This window comes from Protopterus annectens, chromosome 3.part0 (genome assembly GCF_019279795.1).
Source record: "Protopterus annectens isolate FY-2018-M chromosome 3.part0, PAN1.0, whole genome shotgun sequence".
Classification (NCBI taxonomy): Eukaryota; Metazoa; Chordata; order Ceratodontiformes; family Protopteridae; genus Protopterus; species Protopterus annectens.
In genome coordinates this window covers 1,049,837,416-1,049,855,088 of record NC_056731.1, presented here as the reverse complement: position 1 = coordinate 1,049,855,088, position 17,673 = coordinate 1,049,837,416, and positions in this window count along the sequence as shown.

Below are 17,673 nucleotides of genomic sequence, written 5' to 3'. Positions count from 1 at the left end.
TATAATGATGATACAAAAGCTATAGTAGAATTGTTAAAGGAAGTATGGGAAAGTGTGTTCAGTATTGATACTAAAATTATTGATAAAATAGGTAAAATACCTCCATTGTATATAGGGTAGAAACTTAAAATAAATATTTGAATCTCAAGGAGCAAATAGCAAATCCTGTATGAAAAAATGTGGATTTTGCAAGAGCTGTAGATATATAAATGATGGACCTTATATGGCCATTACGGGATATAATAGAGCCATCAGATGCCCAGGTTTTGTGAATTGCAACACGAAACAAGTCATTTATTTAGCAACTTGTTTATCATGCGATGCATTCTATATTGGGAAGACAATCAGAAAACTGAGAGGCAGGATATGTGAACACAATAGAGATATAAAAAATAAAAAATCAACAAATGCTTTATACATGCATAGCTTGACATGTCCCAATTTCAAAAAATTTTTGTTCTTTGTACTAGATAGAGTGCCTGAAACTACAGTAAACGAAGGTGACGTTAATAATTTATTAGAGATGAAGGAATGCTTATGGCAGTTTAGGCTAAATGCATGTACAAAACCAGGCATAAATTAATATATATCTATTAGCAGCTTCTTGAGAATGAAATCAAGTATTATTTAAGCAGTACACAAATATATTTATGGTTTTTTACCTATACATATTACTTATATACATATATTTTATTTTGGTATTAACTATTACAAATTTTTAAAAAAGGTTTTTAGATTTACAAATGTATTTAATTTATTAATTATTTATACACCAAGTTTTATTAAATATATGTATATGTTATTTAGTTAGATATATTTTGAGTGATTTATATATATTTATTCTTGTTATTTTAGATGCAGATATATAGTTATATGAACTTTATATTAACTTTTCGTTACGAGGGCTTACTTTTACATATATTTACATAGTTAAAACAGGTTAATATTTTATACACTTTCTGTATGACAATTTTTGATTGTCAATATTTATATTGTAAGTTATTTATAATAGACATGAATTTGGGATTTTTTTGGTACATCATTATACATTTTATATGGTATTTATTTATTTATTTAATGAATGTATTCCCCTGTTACACTGCTCTATACTGTTTTAAAGGTTCAAGCAGGCAATTAACTAAATAATTAATTAAATAATTATACTATTAACAAACTGATTACACAAACGGAAATTGACTTGACAAAGTATTTAATGTAACTGCTCCATATGTTTATCACTCTGAAGAAACTCGGTATAGAACTGGGTGAAAGCGCTAAGTATTTAAGTATTTTTGAATGTACTGTCCGTTTTTTATATTGTATTAAATAAGAATTTACTATTAGAGTGTTGCCGTTTACTGATGTGTCTTCAACAGACTTTTTATACCCTTCACCTAGCCTTGTGCAGCCTTCTGGCACAGTCAACCACAACACACTTGTAAAGCAATGCACCCATGCATGTCAGTACTGGCACCCCGTGTCTGCGTGTGTGGAGTATGATGCTTTCTACCCCATTCACACTCACTACAACTCTCACTGGCCTACAAAAGCATGCTGTCTGATGCCAGACACCTTCACATACCCTTTGCCCATATATCATCTGGATAACCCCTGTGGTGCATGTGATACCTGCACATTACTGTATTGTGGAAAACTAGCTAGTTAGGAAGTCTATTCCTGACCCTGCCAACTGTGTCAATGTGTGTGAGTCCCTGAGAGAGTGTGGCTGTGTTGATGTTGACACCTGTTCATGTGGACAGGCATGTGTACTACACCTACCTTATCACTCCTACATCACTGTTGCAGATATCACTCACCATCAGATATACCTTTGGACAGCATGTAAGCTATGTGGCACATGCAATAACTGCATAGACATGTGATAGCAATACATAGTCCATCAGGGGTTTGAAACCCTGTACTGATAAGTGTGTGGCACAGGCATATTTAGGTTTTACACTCCCACCCCCTCCTGACTTACTTTGTCTCTGTCTGTCTCCCTCACTCCCTCTCTGGTGGATGTGGAGAAGTACACTTGCTTTCCTTAGGCAGCAGCTTGTGTTTTGTAAGTGATGCTCATGATCAGCTGATGGCCTCTGCATGAATTGCAATCCCCCTCGATTTGATTGCATGTGGAGCAGCTGCGGTAACATTCCCATAGCCAATTGCATGGAAACACACTCCAATATCTAGGAACATCATGTGGGTGTTGGGACTTTTCATTCATTGTGAGCATGACCTTAATTTGGTGTTTGGCAAACAGCATCACAGATGGTATTGGAATTTACCCCTAACAACATACACTGTGGAAACAGGCCAACAGACAGGAGGGGGGTGTGCCTGACATGACTACAGAATATAAGTGTTGCTTTTCTGAATTTGGAGTAATGTCAGTTTAACAGGGTGTGTGTGGATATGGCTGGTCTACATGATTTAATACCTGTCATGACAGTGTTATGTGTTTGAGGAAACTCCCACCTGTAGGGTTATCTGCAGACTTGGCAGTGTGTGGAGCCTTATGTTTCTTGTGTTACTGACAGAACACCTATCTTAGAACTGCAGAAGCATAGTCTGTGGATTGCAGTCAGTGCATGGTGACAGCCATGAGAGTTACTGACTTCATATCCCTCATAGGACATATGTCACAGCAAACCCTGGTATGACAGTAAATGTATGAGGTTATCACAGCAATATGCTGATACTGGCCCAGTGTTTGTGGCTCCAGCCACAAGTATGTCAACATTTTACATATGTCATGCAGTAAGAGGCGCATATGTTCTGTACATCATTATTTATTGATATCATACCTGATAACAAGCCAGTCAAATATCAGACTGCTAGACATGTTATGTATAGTAAGGGTTATATCTGAGGACATAACCTGTGCATTCTGCATTTGTGTGTACAGTACTGGGGTCTGTGTACTTATGGTGATTGTTGACAGTATGTGTATTGCGCATACGTACCTTGGGCTGTGCACAGACTGTGGTAGATGCCATTGTTCCTGGTCCTGTTCTATCTGATGTTACATGCTGCTCAAGTGTATGGTACCCTATCAGTTCACATGTCTGTAGGTCCAGAGACACATGTGTCCCATACCACACAAAGGCATCGGACCACACTGGGTCGTGACGCAGTTTATGTAGGGTTAGTGTGTGAGTGGCACATATGAGGATGGTGTTTATCAGACAGTCCATATAGTGTCTTATTAAGCTTATGTACCATATGTAGCTGTGGCTGTGTTCACATTGGTTCTGGGTATGCACTTTCTCACAAGTGTCTGCTACTCTGTGCTGTGACATGCATGTATTGCCTGCTATATTTTCAGGTACATGTGTATTCCCCCCATACAAAATGTAGTCCAGTGTTGTGGCAGTCTGCCTGTAGTTTACATAGTGCTTTGTGACATGCCTAGCAGCTTAGTGTAATTACCCAGTGTGCTATGTCCAGTTATTTCCAATACATACTGCTTCCAGGCAACAATAACTGGTGGGTATTTCTGACAAAGCAGTGGGATTCTGTACAGATGTATGTCACTAACTACTGGGTAGTATGTGGCCATGTGATCTCTGCACCACCAGGTATTATGTGTCAGGAAAAACTGGGGTGTGTGAATGCATAAACTGCGTGGGCATATGTAGTCCAGTATTTATGTGATATACCCATGTACATGTCTGTTAACATCCACATTGTGAGGTGTGGTCCACATGTCTTGCATGAAGGGGATCTGTGTACACCTCTGGACTGAACACAGAGTGCAAGACTGTCCACATATATTGAGCATATCTGTGCTGTAGTCCATAGGATCATTACTGTGCTAGCAGTGGTACTGTACTATGATGTCCTTAGGATGTCTGTCAGTAGCAGATGGCATACATGTCAAAAGCAGATGTGACCTCCCACACACAGCTTGTCTGTTAAGACAACCCCTGTTACAGTAGCAACAGTCTACATATAATCCTGCAATACATACATGACACCCCCTTGCACTAAGATATATATATATATATATATATATATATATATATATATATATATATATATATATATATATGTATCTAGATATATACACATATACATACATACATATATAGATATATACTCAAATATATACATATATGCAGCAATATTTGTCTACACATTTACAGATATATATATATATATATATATATATATATATATATATATATATATATATATGCACATATAGTTATGCATATCTACATATATATTGACATAAATAGGTGTACCTGATTAGATATGTATGCACAAATAGTTATAGATATCTACATATATATCAACATATGTAGGTATATGTGTACACATAGGATGTGTATACATATATATATATATATATATATATATATATATATATATATATATATATATATATATATATATATATATATATATACACACATATATATTATCAATAACAAGCACTACACAATTGTGGAAGTCAAAGCAATTATTCAATACTATTCAATATGTGTAGTGACAGATATATTAGAAAAACAACAATTGTTGTCACAGCTGTCATGGTGTAGTGGTTTACTTTTGTGACTACAGTGTACAGGGTCCTGGGTTCAAGACCTGCAAGAGATGTGTATTTTGTTGCTGGGCAGAACAAGGGTTGTTGGATACAGATTAGTTAAGGCAGTTTTGAGCAGCTTTAAGTGCGTTTGCACAAGTTTGCGTGAAGCTAAACATTGCTAATTTACAGTTAAACGTATGGGTGCTTACACTGTATAGGCTTCGCTTACCAGTGCACAAATGTGCTTAGCATTTATGTTGCATCAATGCTGACACCTGCTAAGCATGGCTCAGCCCTGGTAACCACTGTTCACATCCTTGTCTGATAACATAGCAGGGTAATGACATATGTAATAGGTGTATGTATTGCCATGTACATAATATGCATCTATGTGCTGTCAGTACAGTAGCAAGGGGTGTGAGTGTCATGTCTGGGACACTCAAGTATATAAGACCTGTACAGCACTGTTATCCATGTGAATGTGTTACATACAAGGGTAGTAACCCAGGTTACATGCTGTCACACTGGCATGTAGTGTATCATGGCGGTACTGATGTTGACAGTGCTTTTCCAGGCAAGAGTAGATTGCTAAATGTAGTACTGGACAACAAGCACCCCTGCAGGCATAGCTGGACTCTGAGGCCTCACTGCCATGTTCATGGTGTGTGAGCTGTGTCACAGTATATATCCCCTACTAGATAATGATCTGACATATGGAAAGTAACTGTAGACTACTGTCTGTAGAGCACATGTCAGTAAGGGCTTCCAACATGTAGTAATGGCATACATATTGGTGTCAGACATCTATCTGTCGACAAATTCATCCTACTGCATAGCTACTTGCCAAGATGATGTCTGTCAGTCCTTGTACAGATGTGAAGATAGCAGGTATCCAGCTTGGATACATACAGGCAACCTATGCTTGACTGACACTGACATGTCTGCCCAGCTGTGTTATAACTGGCACATATAGGAGACAACACCATGTACACACCGCATGTCATGGGTACCTCCACTACACTACCACAGTCAACAGAACATGCTTGGGTACAGGTCTCCATCACAGACACTAACCATGTGTTGTAATACATGTTGCATACATGTCAGCTGGTTCACCTCAGTGGCCATTTGCAGGAGGCACCCAGAGGATTGGCTGATGCATGCCACTCTCACCCTGAGGATCACCACAGTGGTGTCTGTCGATAGATTGCCTGCTGGCACATGGCAGGTGACATGATACCACTGTACATACATCCCCTGAACTACCCATCTATCCATGGACAATAACCAGGTACACACCTATGACCACCTGCAGCGATGCACCCCAGTACTGACACGTGTACATGTGCATTACTGAGGATAGCAGTGTCTGTGTGTTAGTACACCTGCAGTTGGGAATACCATGAGGGCCTTCACAACCACCGCAACACCCATTGCCATAGTAAGATGTGGCTGTTGCTGTATCGGATATTACATGTACCCTGTTATGCTCCTCTCCCTAACGGCTACATGAGCCTTGCAGTACCAGCACAACAGTGTTGTACAAATGGGTCAATAGGCCTGGGATACCCATTGAGTTCTGGCAAGTGTGTGTATGTGTGCATGTCTGTATATCTGTAGGGTACAGTATTCCAAGGCCTCATACTCCTATTACAATATGCATTGCCACACAGTAGTACGGATAGTGTTGTTGCTGCCCTATAGGTGAGGCATGACAATGCAACACCTTTCTATGACTGTGGCATGTGCATTAGATGCATAACCCTGTAGTACCACTGTTGGGATCTACAATGTGTTGCATCTCAGTTGTGGGCAATGTGTGATAATGGGTATATCAGAGTGTCATCATGGGTTCCAGTGAGTACAATATCCACTGTGGGATGTGAGGGCTGTGTACACTGTCATTACACCATGGTACACACGGTATATGTCCCATGTACCACTGTATGTTGACCACTGTCACCATCAACCATACAGGTAACTGATACCACAATCCAGCCCAGTTATGTATGTGCTGTGTGAAGCCAACTTGCAACACATTGGACACACTGACAAGTTAGTTAGCCCCGATAGGCCCAGGTCTCTCAGATGTGTGTATGCCTGTTATGTGTCTGTTAATGTGTATATGATGGTATGTCACACTATGTATTGTCCATATACAACCATTACATCCCCCATTACCATACTGCACATGTCTGGGGATGTTCTGCATGTAACATGTAACCTGGAATACACCTCATCCTAAATGCTGTGTGGTGTGTGCAATGAAAGCCACACACCTCAGTAGCACTACATACCTAGGTAGGAGTCTAGTCCCTGTGTTTCCAAGTAAGAGTGTGCATGTATGTGGATGGATCGACATCAGGTTGCTGATTATATATGTCCCAGCAGGTCACCTGTCTATGTGGCACAGGAAATAACTGTTATACAAACCTGTGACATGTGTTCAACTGTATCCAGGATATGTCACAGCCATGGTGTCACCACAGTGTCATACCCCTTGTGGAATATGACTGCAGACCATCCTCCTGCTGACACATGTACACCTACAACACAAATGATTAACATTATGGAGACCAAAATCACTCAATGTTACTAACAGCTATAATGCATCATGGCTGGACAGCTACACTACCTGACATATATGCATTAAACATTACTCCTGACAACATGTTACACAGCAGTACATTTGTACTCTGTAGTGCAGTCACCATGTGCATCAGAACTATATTAGCCTGTCCCTGCATCAATGTTATGGATGACAGGGATGTGGCACAGGTATCATCATATGCACATGGTGTGTTGTTGTTTTGCCAGAGACCAAGGGTGGGCCATATGTCTGACATCATGTGTGTGGGTGTAATTAGTTGAAATGGGCATGGTGATGTGGTGTTTGTAGGTATGGGTTTGCCCTAGGTGTGTTCGTATAGTGTGTGGGTAAGCATGCACACAGTTCTGCCATGTGGCTGCTCTATACAGATGTTTCTTGGACAGCTACAGACCATACCTGGCAGGGTGTGTAGTTCACCATCTCCTACCAAGGATATGCAGACTGTGCCTGCCAGGGGTTCCATGGGCATGTCCAGGTACAGGCCTCAATATGATACTCTCCCCTGATGATGACAGATGTCTACTGGAACCAGGCCCTCCTGGGACTGGCTGGGGCCACATGCATGTGGCCTGCTGTGGTGTGGTGTGGACAGCACCCACCTGCAGTGCTGGGGCTGGTACTGCCACTACGGGAGTGCCTTGGTGTCCTAGCATGTCTGCGTCAACTACAAGCTGTTGGTGTTGCTGGCCTACATCCACACGGCTGACGCTGCACTTCCAACACATGTTCGAGCATGGAAAAACCATGGTCGATGAACCCCACCATCTCACCCAACCGTATATCCATGACCTTGGTATAATCATGGAGGGTACCAGAAAGTTCATGGAAATTGTCGCTTGCAGATGACAGAGCAGCCCTCTGCAACCTCAGGCACTGTTTGATGTACAGTTCCATACATGCCTGTGCCCCATGACAGTCTGAAACATGCGCCTGGTGGTATCAGTTGTGGTGCTTCTGCTAGGGGCATGATGACCAGCGGCCCTACCAAGAGCACCTCGGTACATTTACCCATGTGGTGCTCTACTGGACATCCAGCTATGCCTGCTGTGACCATACACAGTATGCATAGATACCACACTCTCCTGTGCACTGCCAGCAACCGCCAACTTTCCCTCTGCTATGGCCACTGGTGATGGGGTATGTAAAGGCACTGTAACTGTGTGCGGGGTTGGGGTGGCTAAGAGGGGGATGTCAAACGATGGCACAGTTTCAGCCTCTGACACCCTCACCTGTGCCTCAACAGTACTATCATCATCTTCAGTGTCTGTATGGTCACCAACATCAGATTGCATGCAGGAGAGACCCTGATCCACCTCACCAGCTGTGGGGGAAAACAAGAAACACACTTTAAGAACTGTATAGCATTGCATAACAGCACACACACATATACACACACACACACACACACACACACACACACACACACACACACACACACACACACACACACACACACACACACTGACATTCCACCTTAATACCTACCTGTCCCTGAGTTTACAGACTGTCCCACATTTATTAACATAAGTTCCCCATCCTGCATCACACTTGGTAACATACACTCATTAATACCACTCCTTAATGTATCATTCCTCTAAATGCCTAGACAAGTGATCACAACACAAGACTTGTTACTCCATTACCTCTTTGAATTGAGTAGAGTAGGTTTTACATGGCCTCACTGCTGTCATCCAGTGTTCACCCTGGGAATGTCCGGACATCGTGAGCATGGCCCCTATATGTTAGGGGCTGCTATGTTCACTCCACAATGTGATGCACTGATTCATAGATTCATAGGTAGGTACTAGGCTATCGGCCCTAAGGCCTATATAAGCCTAGCCAAAAAAGTTCCCTGGCTTTCGCCACCCAAGAAAGTTATTTACCTGTGCCCCTGTCTAGCAGAGCCACATACGTGATCCCCAGGGTGAATTTCCTATTTCTTATCCAATTGTCAAGATTTTTCTTAAAGAGGGCTAATGAGGAGCTTTGCTTGACATGAATGGGTAGTCTGTTTCAGAGCATGGGAAGTCTCCGGGACAGGAATCTATCCCTCCAGCATGTTCTGTTTATTGTGGTGGCAAGGTTTAGGTCCCTGGAGCATGTGGCTCAGAGGAATTGGGGTTTCTTTAAGTGTAGCATGTCCAACAGATCTGGGTTTGACATGGCTTTGTATGTTAGGCAGAGGTTGCCTCTGAACAGGCAATAAGCGATGGAGTAGAGCTGGAGTTTTTTGAGACGGTCTACGTATGGCATCTATTTGAAGCTGATAATCCTCTTAGTGAGGTATTTGTGTGGCCTCTCTAGTTGTTGTAGATGTCTTGCGAGGTACATGTCAAACGGGGCGCCATACTCCATAATGGGTCTGATGAGTGATGAGAAGAGAGGAACAATGACCTCTTTTTTTCTGGAGGTGAACCCCTTTGTGATGAGATGTGCCATGTAGGGTGGACTGGAGTGTGATATGTAACTATTGCTCAGTGCATGCCAGATCTGCTGCTCAATCAAGTTATCATATGGACAACAGTAATATATGGATACACTCCCTGGTGTTGTCTAGTAATTCCTCAATGCATCTGTAGTGCTGCATATGTGGGTAGTCATTCACCTTTCTGCCGATTGCAATATTAAGGGTATACCTGGTGTCTATTTCCCTCCCAATGCATGTTCCATGCTACAGACCTTATTATACTGCTGTCCTGTGATTACATATCAGACAAGTATTCCTGGTGTCTCATGTGTCAGTCCATGTCCATGCACTGCATGGTCCCAAAGGGAAGTACTGCCATATGAACAACCCCACAATCACACATGTGCATACATGGACACCCACACAAACATACACATGCACAAACACATCCTACATGCATCAACCCCCCCCACTCCACCAGATTGCACTTACAGACATAATAACCCCAAATGACACATACACACACACGCACACACGCACACACACACACACACACACCTGCAGGTGAAGTTGCACAAAGACAGTACACACAGTCCTCCCATTACCCATCTGTCAACATGCATAACATATGGTACTCAACAGCATGCAGTGCAACTATAGTCAATCCATGCTAGCAACATTATACATGTGTGTGATGCATGGGCTGTGTTAGTAGGTGATACCCCTTCCCCTGGAAAACACTGTACCCATGTATACAGTATTGCTGTGCACCTGTTCTGCACCCTGCCATGTAACGTGCACCAAACCTCACAGGTGTACAAACCATTGCTGAATGGATCATATTTGAAAAGATGTCATTTGTGAATGCCTGATGTCTGGTTTACAGATCTCAACATCAGCGGTGCATGTATGACCAATACGATACTATTACACTGACAACCGTCAGACCTTACCATGGCTATGGGGACTGTACACACCCTTATTGATATGACTCACTCTTTCTTGATATGCCATGGGATGACAACACCATATACATGAACATTACGTGAGCCTGATATGTGACATATGTCCTGTACATTCACATGCAGTGTCTAAGAAATGTGTTAGGTGTGCAGATGCTGACCATGATGCATACACTCCGTGGGTGCATATGTGTGCATGCCCTTATCATGATGGTTTGTTGCACCTATTGTTATGTGTACTACAGCAGTCACTATTATAGTCAGGGGTATACTAGCATGGGCCATCTGCATTTGCCAGTATACGGTCAGTCTGCCCTACACATGTCCCCCAACTCTGCATGATTGCAATGTCTACTCATGTGCAAATCCCTTGGAGTTCACACATTGCCATTACTATTGCTATGGAGTTAGGGTTATGTCTGCCACAGTTCCTGAACCTGACTGTGTGCAGATACAGCCATTCTTAGCATACTTAAGATCCCTGATGCAGTGCACTGGTGTGTCATGATGACACACCCTCCCCACCTTCAACCTTTTTGCAGATGCTTGACAAGTATGGCCTACATATGTGTGTCAGTTTGCAGTGTCCCAAACACTGAACACCACATGTAACAGCCTAGTCCAAGCTAATATTGTGAACCACAGTATTATGTTATGCCATAGTGTAGATCTGTGACAGTTGCCATTGCAATACTGGTATATACACTGTTGTAGCACTGTATAAGGGTGATATTTCACACATGTCCCTACTGTAGGCCATGTGTCCCACCAATATTTTCATCCCTGTGGACACATTTAACAATGACAGGATGTTATCTTGCAGGTGTCTGACATACCCTTCAGATATCCCATCATGGTCACCACTGTGATGCAGTGTGTTTAACAGCAACAATACATGAACATGTACTGCATGCATTATGGGTAGGTGTGTTAGATGTGTGCATGGAATATACCATAGCCATTACATGCCAAGTGTATTGGCAGGCATGAACATAAACCATACTCACAAGCTACAGGCTGCTGCCTTGGTGGTATACCAGATCGACCTACATAAGAGTGTGAGAGATATGATATCAGTGGCCACAGCCATGGCATTGCTACAGGGTGGGTGCAGCATTACAGTACATCAAAAGTACAAGTCCACAATACACCACTTATGCACATCTCTTTATTACTACGCAGCAGCAACAGATTATATATATGACATCTCACATATGTCTGATCTACCTGTACAGATGCAGATGCATACAAAATGGTGGTCTACTGATGTGCCCTGTGGCCTTATCTGCATGCTCCTCAGCCGGTGTGTGGGTAGCACCCACCTCCATAATGTTCTCTACCAGTTATTGGGTGTGGGAGTGGTCAGGTGCCACGAGGTTGGGAAGGAGCTCCTCAACACGTGTCAAGGGGATGGATGGTATGACCCCCCACCATTGCAAGCTGATTCCCCCAGACTTCAGCAGTATGCCGATGGACATTGTGAAGCAGGTCAGTACAATGATGCCGGACCTGCTCATAACTGTGGTTATGCAGGTTGACATCATTGACCCTGTGGACTAGATTGTTACACAGGACGGTCAGCTCCTGCTGCTCATGGGCTGTCCCGCCAAAGAGGACCTGGTAGTGCTGTATCAGGTGGTTCAGTATGACCTCATTTTCCACCGCTGAATACCCTGGTATACGGCCGTGGGACATCTTGCCTGAAAGACATAAAGATGGAAACAGGTCTGAGCAACTCATACAGCAAGGTTACCATAGTTCTTAATACACATCTCTGTCTCTCCCCCACCATATCAGTGACAACAAACTGTTCACACAACTGAATAAGTATGGCTACAGTTTACCGACCATTGGGACATATACCTTATTGTACCACGCTTTGTGCTACGTGTTTGTAGCCATGTTCCCTATGGGGACACTATCATTGCTGGTCTGTTATGGCCTATTTCACCTACATGCCATTGTCAGGGCCACTATGGTTCCATATATGCATGTGGTATGCTTGCTTTGTGATCGCTGCACATCTGTCATTCTGTGTTATTGGGGATATCTATGCATGCTGTTGGACATGTTCCGGGATTGTGTGGACTATTACTACCCACATATGTTCTATAACAGTGACAAAAATAGCATGTTTAGGGAATAGTTGCCAGCAGAACTACTTCTCCCATCTCATCTGGCCATGTTACCAGGCCACATCACATGCGAGACCCACCATGGGGCCTCCTCATGTACTGGTCCAGCACTACCTTCAGGTGGAACCACCTCAGGGGATGGTGTTCCCCCCTGGGGGTACACACAGACATGATCCTCTCACTCGAGGTCAGGTCCAGGGTCTGTTCCATAGGGGGCTCCACAGAAACTTGTAGGATCTGCAACAGCACCTTGGGGCACCCAGTACACAATCACAGGGTCCACATGCTCTTCCTGCTCAGCCTCCAGGCCAGGCACCTTCATGACCGTGGAACTGCTGTTGTGACTAGCACTGGGTGGGGGCCTTGTTGCCATTGTTTCTGTATGGGGGCTCATGTGGCTTCCACATCACAGACCACACACACCATCCAGGGTCTTTACCCACCACATGTGTCATATACCACCCCTGTAGGCTGTCCTCTATATCTACCAACCTGAACCACCTCCACAAATATACCTGCTATCCTTCCCCATATTCCCATTCCTTACTTCACCGTCAAGGGCAATGTGGTCCCAACAAGGGGTTCACATGTGACATAACCATCCATGTTGCACACACTTACTGCTGTATATAGCATGCAGCACTGTGATGGTAATATAGAGGACATGTATTTATGTGTGTGTTTGTATATATGTAGACATAAGCACATATATATATGTATGTGTGTGTGTGTGTGTGTGTGTGTGTGTGTGTGTGTGTGTGTGTGTGTGTGTGTGTGTGTGTGGGTGTGGGTGTGTGTAGATATATTTTATGTTGTATATATGTGTGTATATGTATATATATATATATATATATATATATATATATATATATATATATATATATATATATATATATATATATATATCTACCTATGGGTATCTGTATATATGTAGACATACATTATATTATATATATATATATATATATATATATATATATATATATATATATATATATATATATATATATATATATATATATATATATATATATATATATATATATATATATATATGTGTGTGTGTGTTTGTATACACATATACATACCTATATATGGGGTACATTCAGACATCAGATCCACAATCTCTAACTCTCCTTCCTGCACAACTGCACTGTTATGCCTTGCTACAACACAGACAGGTGCCACATATGGACACAGCCTAACATTAGTGGGGGGGTATATATAGGGACAGACTGCAGGTACACCTATTACACCTATGGCATTTCAGCATGCTACAATACCTGTTAACCTGAGTGTCCTGCAAGTGGTGGACTCTGAAACCCACATGTCCATCATTATGGCATTACGTCCACCACCAGCTATTGGCCACAGTAATATACATCCTTTCCATTACACAACACACACTATGTTGGCTTACATCTTGTTAATCACTGCTGCTCTGCACAGTTGATGGGTATGGCTGACTATCCACAGGGACATACTCTTTTGTCCATAGCAGTTGTTTAGCTGAACATTATTAGAACAACAACACCTGATGGCACATATATATCATTCCACATCATCTATCTCAATATTATGGACCAAGAATTACAGTAAATTGCATGCATATATACGTCACATACCTGTTGTGGGAATGAGGTCTATTGTGGATGCTTTCGTTGTAAGCCATTTCTTTTTTTTTTCTCTTTGGCTATGACATTGTCTCTCTTTGGCTATGTCATTCATTCTCTCTCTCTCTCTCTCTCTCTCTCTCTCTCTCTCTCTGTCTCTCTCTCTCTCTCTCTCTCTCTCTCTCTCATCAGTGTCCTCCACTTGCTACCTGCATGCAGCATGCTGTGTAATAATTCTAATTACCACTGTCAATGCAACCCACTGCTATCAATCTCTACATCATGTGGGTGCAGCCCCTTTACCTTCCCTGTATGGTGGACATCCTTCCTGTGTGTGGGCATTAGTGTTATAGACAGCAGATAGCAATACCTCTTACAAGAGAAGTTGCACACTCAGGCCAGCTACATATTTGTATGAGGTTCCAGAAATACAGACAGAGTGTTGAGTAGTGTTGTTGTATGCATTGTATAGAACCAGTGTTACAGGGTTTGTGTGTACACATTAGTTTAACATGGAATGCAGTCTTTCTGCATAGCTCTCAACTGTGGTCTTATCCACGTGATGGCCAGAGGTGTGCCTGATATGTTTTGTCTGTCCACCACATAGCTCTTGTGCCAGATATATCACTGGTAATGTGTGTGTTGAGTGCTATCAGTACATGGCTACAGCCATTTGTGTTTCTGACTTCATATTCCTGACTAAGGTATGTTGCAGACTATCCTGTAACACCAGCAACCTGTTTAGTGTATGACAACACTCTTTCACATATGGGCCTGTGTTCTGGCCTCTGTCCTCCACCTACATACCAGGCTTTGTTCATATGACATGCTGTCAGGGGTTGTTATGTAGTGGCCTATGAGTATGCCATGCTGCCATTCCAGCCATCATTCCACTGCTGTTGTGGCCCACACACATATTGTGGGGTTGGGTCCATATATGTGTGGGCTTCATCTGCACAATACATGTGTGCCCTTCTGCAGTGCAGAGGTCAGTGCATGTAACAGTGGTATATGCCCTTGAATGTCAGTCTATGGGGGGGTGGGGATGAACCATAACTAACCTAGGCTGTTACAACACGTGAGGGATATCAGCAGTAAGCTGCCTTAAGGTATCTGGATGTACATTACCATACAATTCACCTTAGGAAAATGCAGACCTACTGCTTCCTGCCATACAGACTGTTCTGTTTGTCAGTGTGATCGTGATGGTTTCAGTTATGTTTTGTTATGTAACAGATACATCCTATTGTGTCAAATGAAGTCTTTTTCCCCTAGGGATTGCATACATAGTGTAGATAGAGGCTGCTGGACTATACATCTGCATTACTTACTTTTGACTGATTGCTATCCTGTGGCTCAGTCTGTCTTTACTGTTGTACTACTTGAAGGCCTTGGCCTGGACAGCAAGACATGTTATGCTTTCCTAAATACTGTATTAATTGACCTGTTTGAGAGTTGCATTAGTCTGTTTATATGTATTTCAAAGTCTAAACAGCTGTATGACATGGCATATACAACTGTAATAGTACACATGTAAAGCTTTCTCATGTATGCAGACATGTGTGTGGTGTTATATCCTTTCACCTCTTTGTGGGTATATGTTTCAGGCAACAATTGTCTTTTGTATGGGTGACTCATACAGTGTCCATTTGGTAAGGAGGCAACTGTAGGAATATTGGCTGTTCCGTATGGTGTGCACCATCTAAATATGTATCTTCCTATACATATTTGTGTGTGTGTATGTGTAGTTACATATATATCAATATATATGTGTAAATATACATATATATATATATATATATATATATATATATATATATATATATATATATATATCTGCATATATGTGTGGGTATATGCATCTTAAGAATGTTTATTGCTTCCACGTTGTACATTCCCTATGGCAGCCAGACTGTACTGCATGATATGTTATTAATACCAGCCTGACATCATACAGGTGGAATGGATTACTGTTAACATCTTGTGCCTATGTTGTGTCGGGCCCTGGTTATGGGACTTGCTCCAGTTAGTACTGTATTGCAGCACAGACCTGTTTGGCTGTGGGGGTAATATCAATACACACAAGATGTATGTAGCTTGGGCCCCCTCACCCCCATTAATGTTGCCTGTGGTCATAAATGTATTTATTATGTTCTCTTTTATATCTATAGCTATATATCTGTATATACACATTTATATATATATATATATATATATATATCAATGTATATTGATATGTAAGTATATATATATACTTACATATCAATATACACACACACACACATATATATATATATATATATATATATATATATATGTATATATATATATATATATATATATATATATATATATATATATATATATATATATATTTATATATATATATATATATATATCTATATATATATATGTATATATATATATATATATATATATATATATATATATATATATATATAATAGCTGACTGTAATGGGAGTTTGTTACATGTTACATGCACTGAGGAGCTTTTCTCCTCCGGTCTCTGGTGAAAATGAGCCAAAAGCTCAGTCAGACTAACACGGTTAGCACATGAAAAATAAATACATACATAAATAAATATATACACTGTAAATGAAAACACAAAGATCACTGCATGTTAAGTTCAAGCAAGGCACCCTTTATTACTTGCAGCAAGGAGACAAAGCATGTAGGTACAAGGTTTGTCTGATTTTCCACAGTTCAGCCTACAGTTTTTATACAGTTTTCTGCAAGTTCACAGAAAGATGCTATTATTAGATTTGCTGCTGACATGGTCAGATAATTGCTGTATTGCAAAAACATGTTTGAGAAAAACAACCTGGCCTTGGGCTTGTTTCAGCTTTCCTTAGTTTCTCACAATTTTTTCTCTAGTTCTGATATGATACATTTAAGGTACAGTCCTGGCCTCAATACACATTCTGCTGACTGTGGTGGATTTACAGACATCCATTGTTCTTTTTTCAGAGCTTCTAGCAGCTGCATATTTTCACCCAGAATAAGCAGAATAAATGAATTAACTCCTTTTAACCCTTAATGCACTAAACCTGCATATTGCAGTTATATATTTCAATACACTAAGCCTACATATTGCATTGCAGTTATACATTTTCCTAACATACACCTACGTGTTTAAATACATTTCCTGCACTGTTGAATGACTGTGCTGGATGATATGTTTGTGAAAATATCAGGGTTATGTATATCTGACATGGCTTAGTGGTAAATCACTGTGGCTATGGTGTGCAGGGTCTTGGATTCGAGCCTTGCAGAGGCTGTTTATTTTGTTGCTGGGCAGAACAAGGACCATTGGATATAGAGTGATTAAGGCGCTTTTAAGCACTTGTAAGCAGGTTTGCACGGGTTTGCCCAGAGGTAAGCACTGCTAAC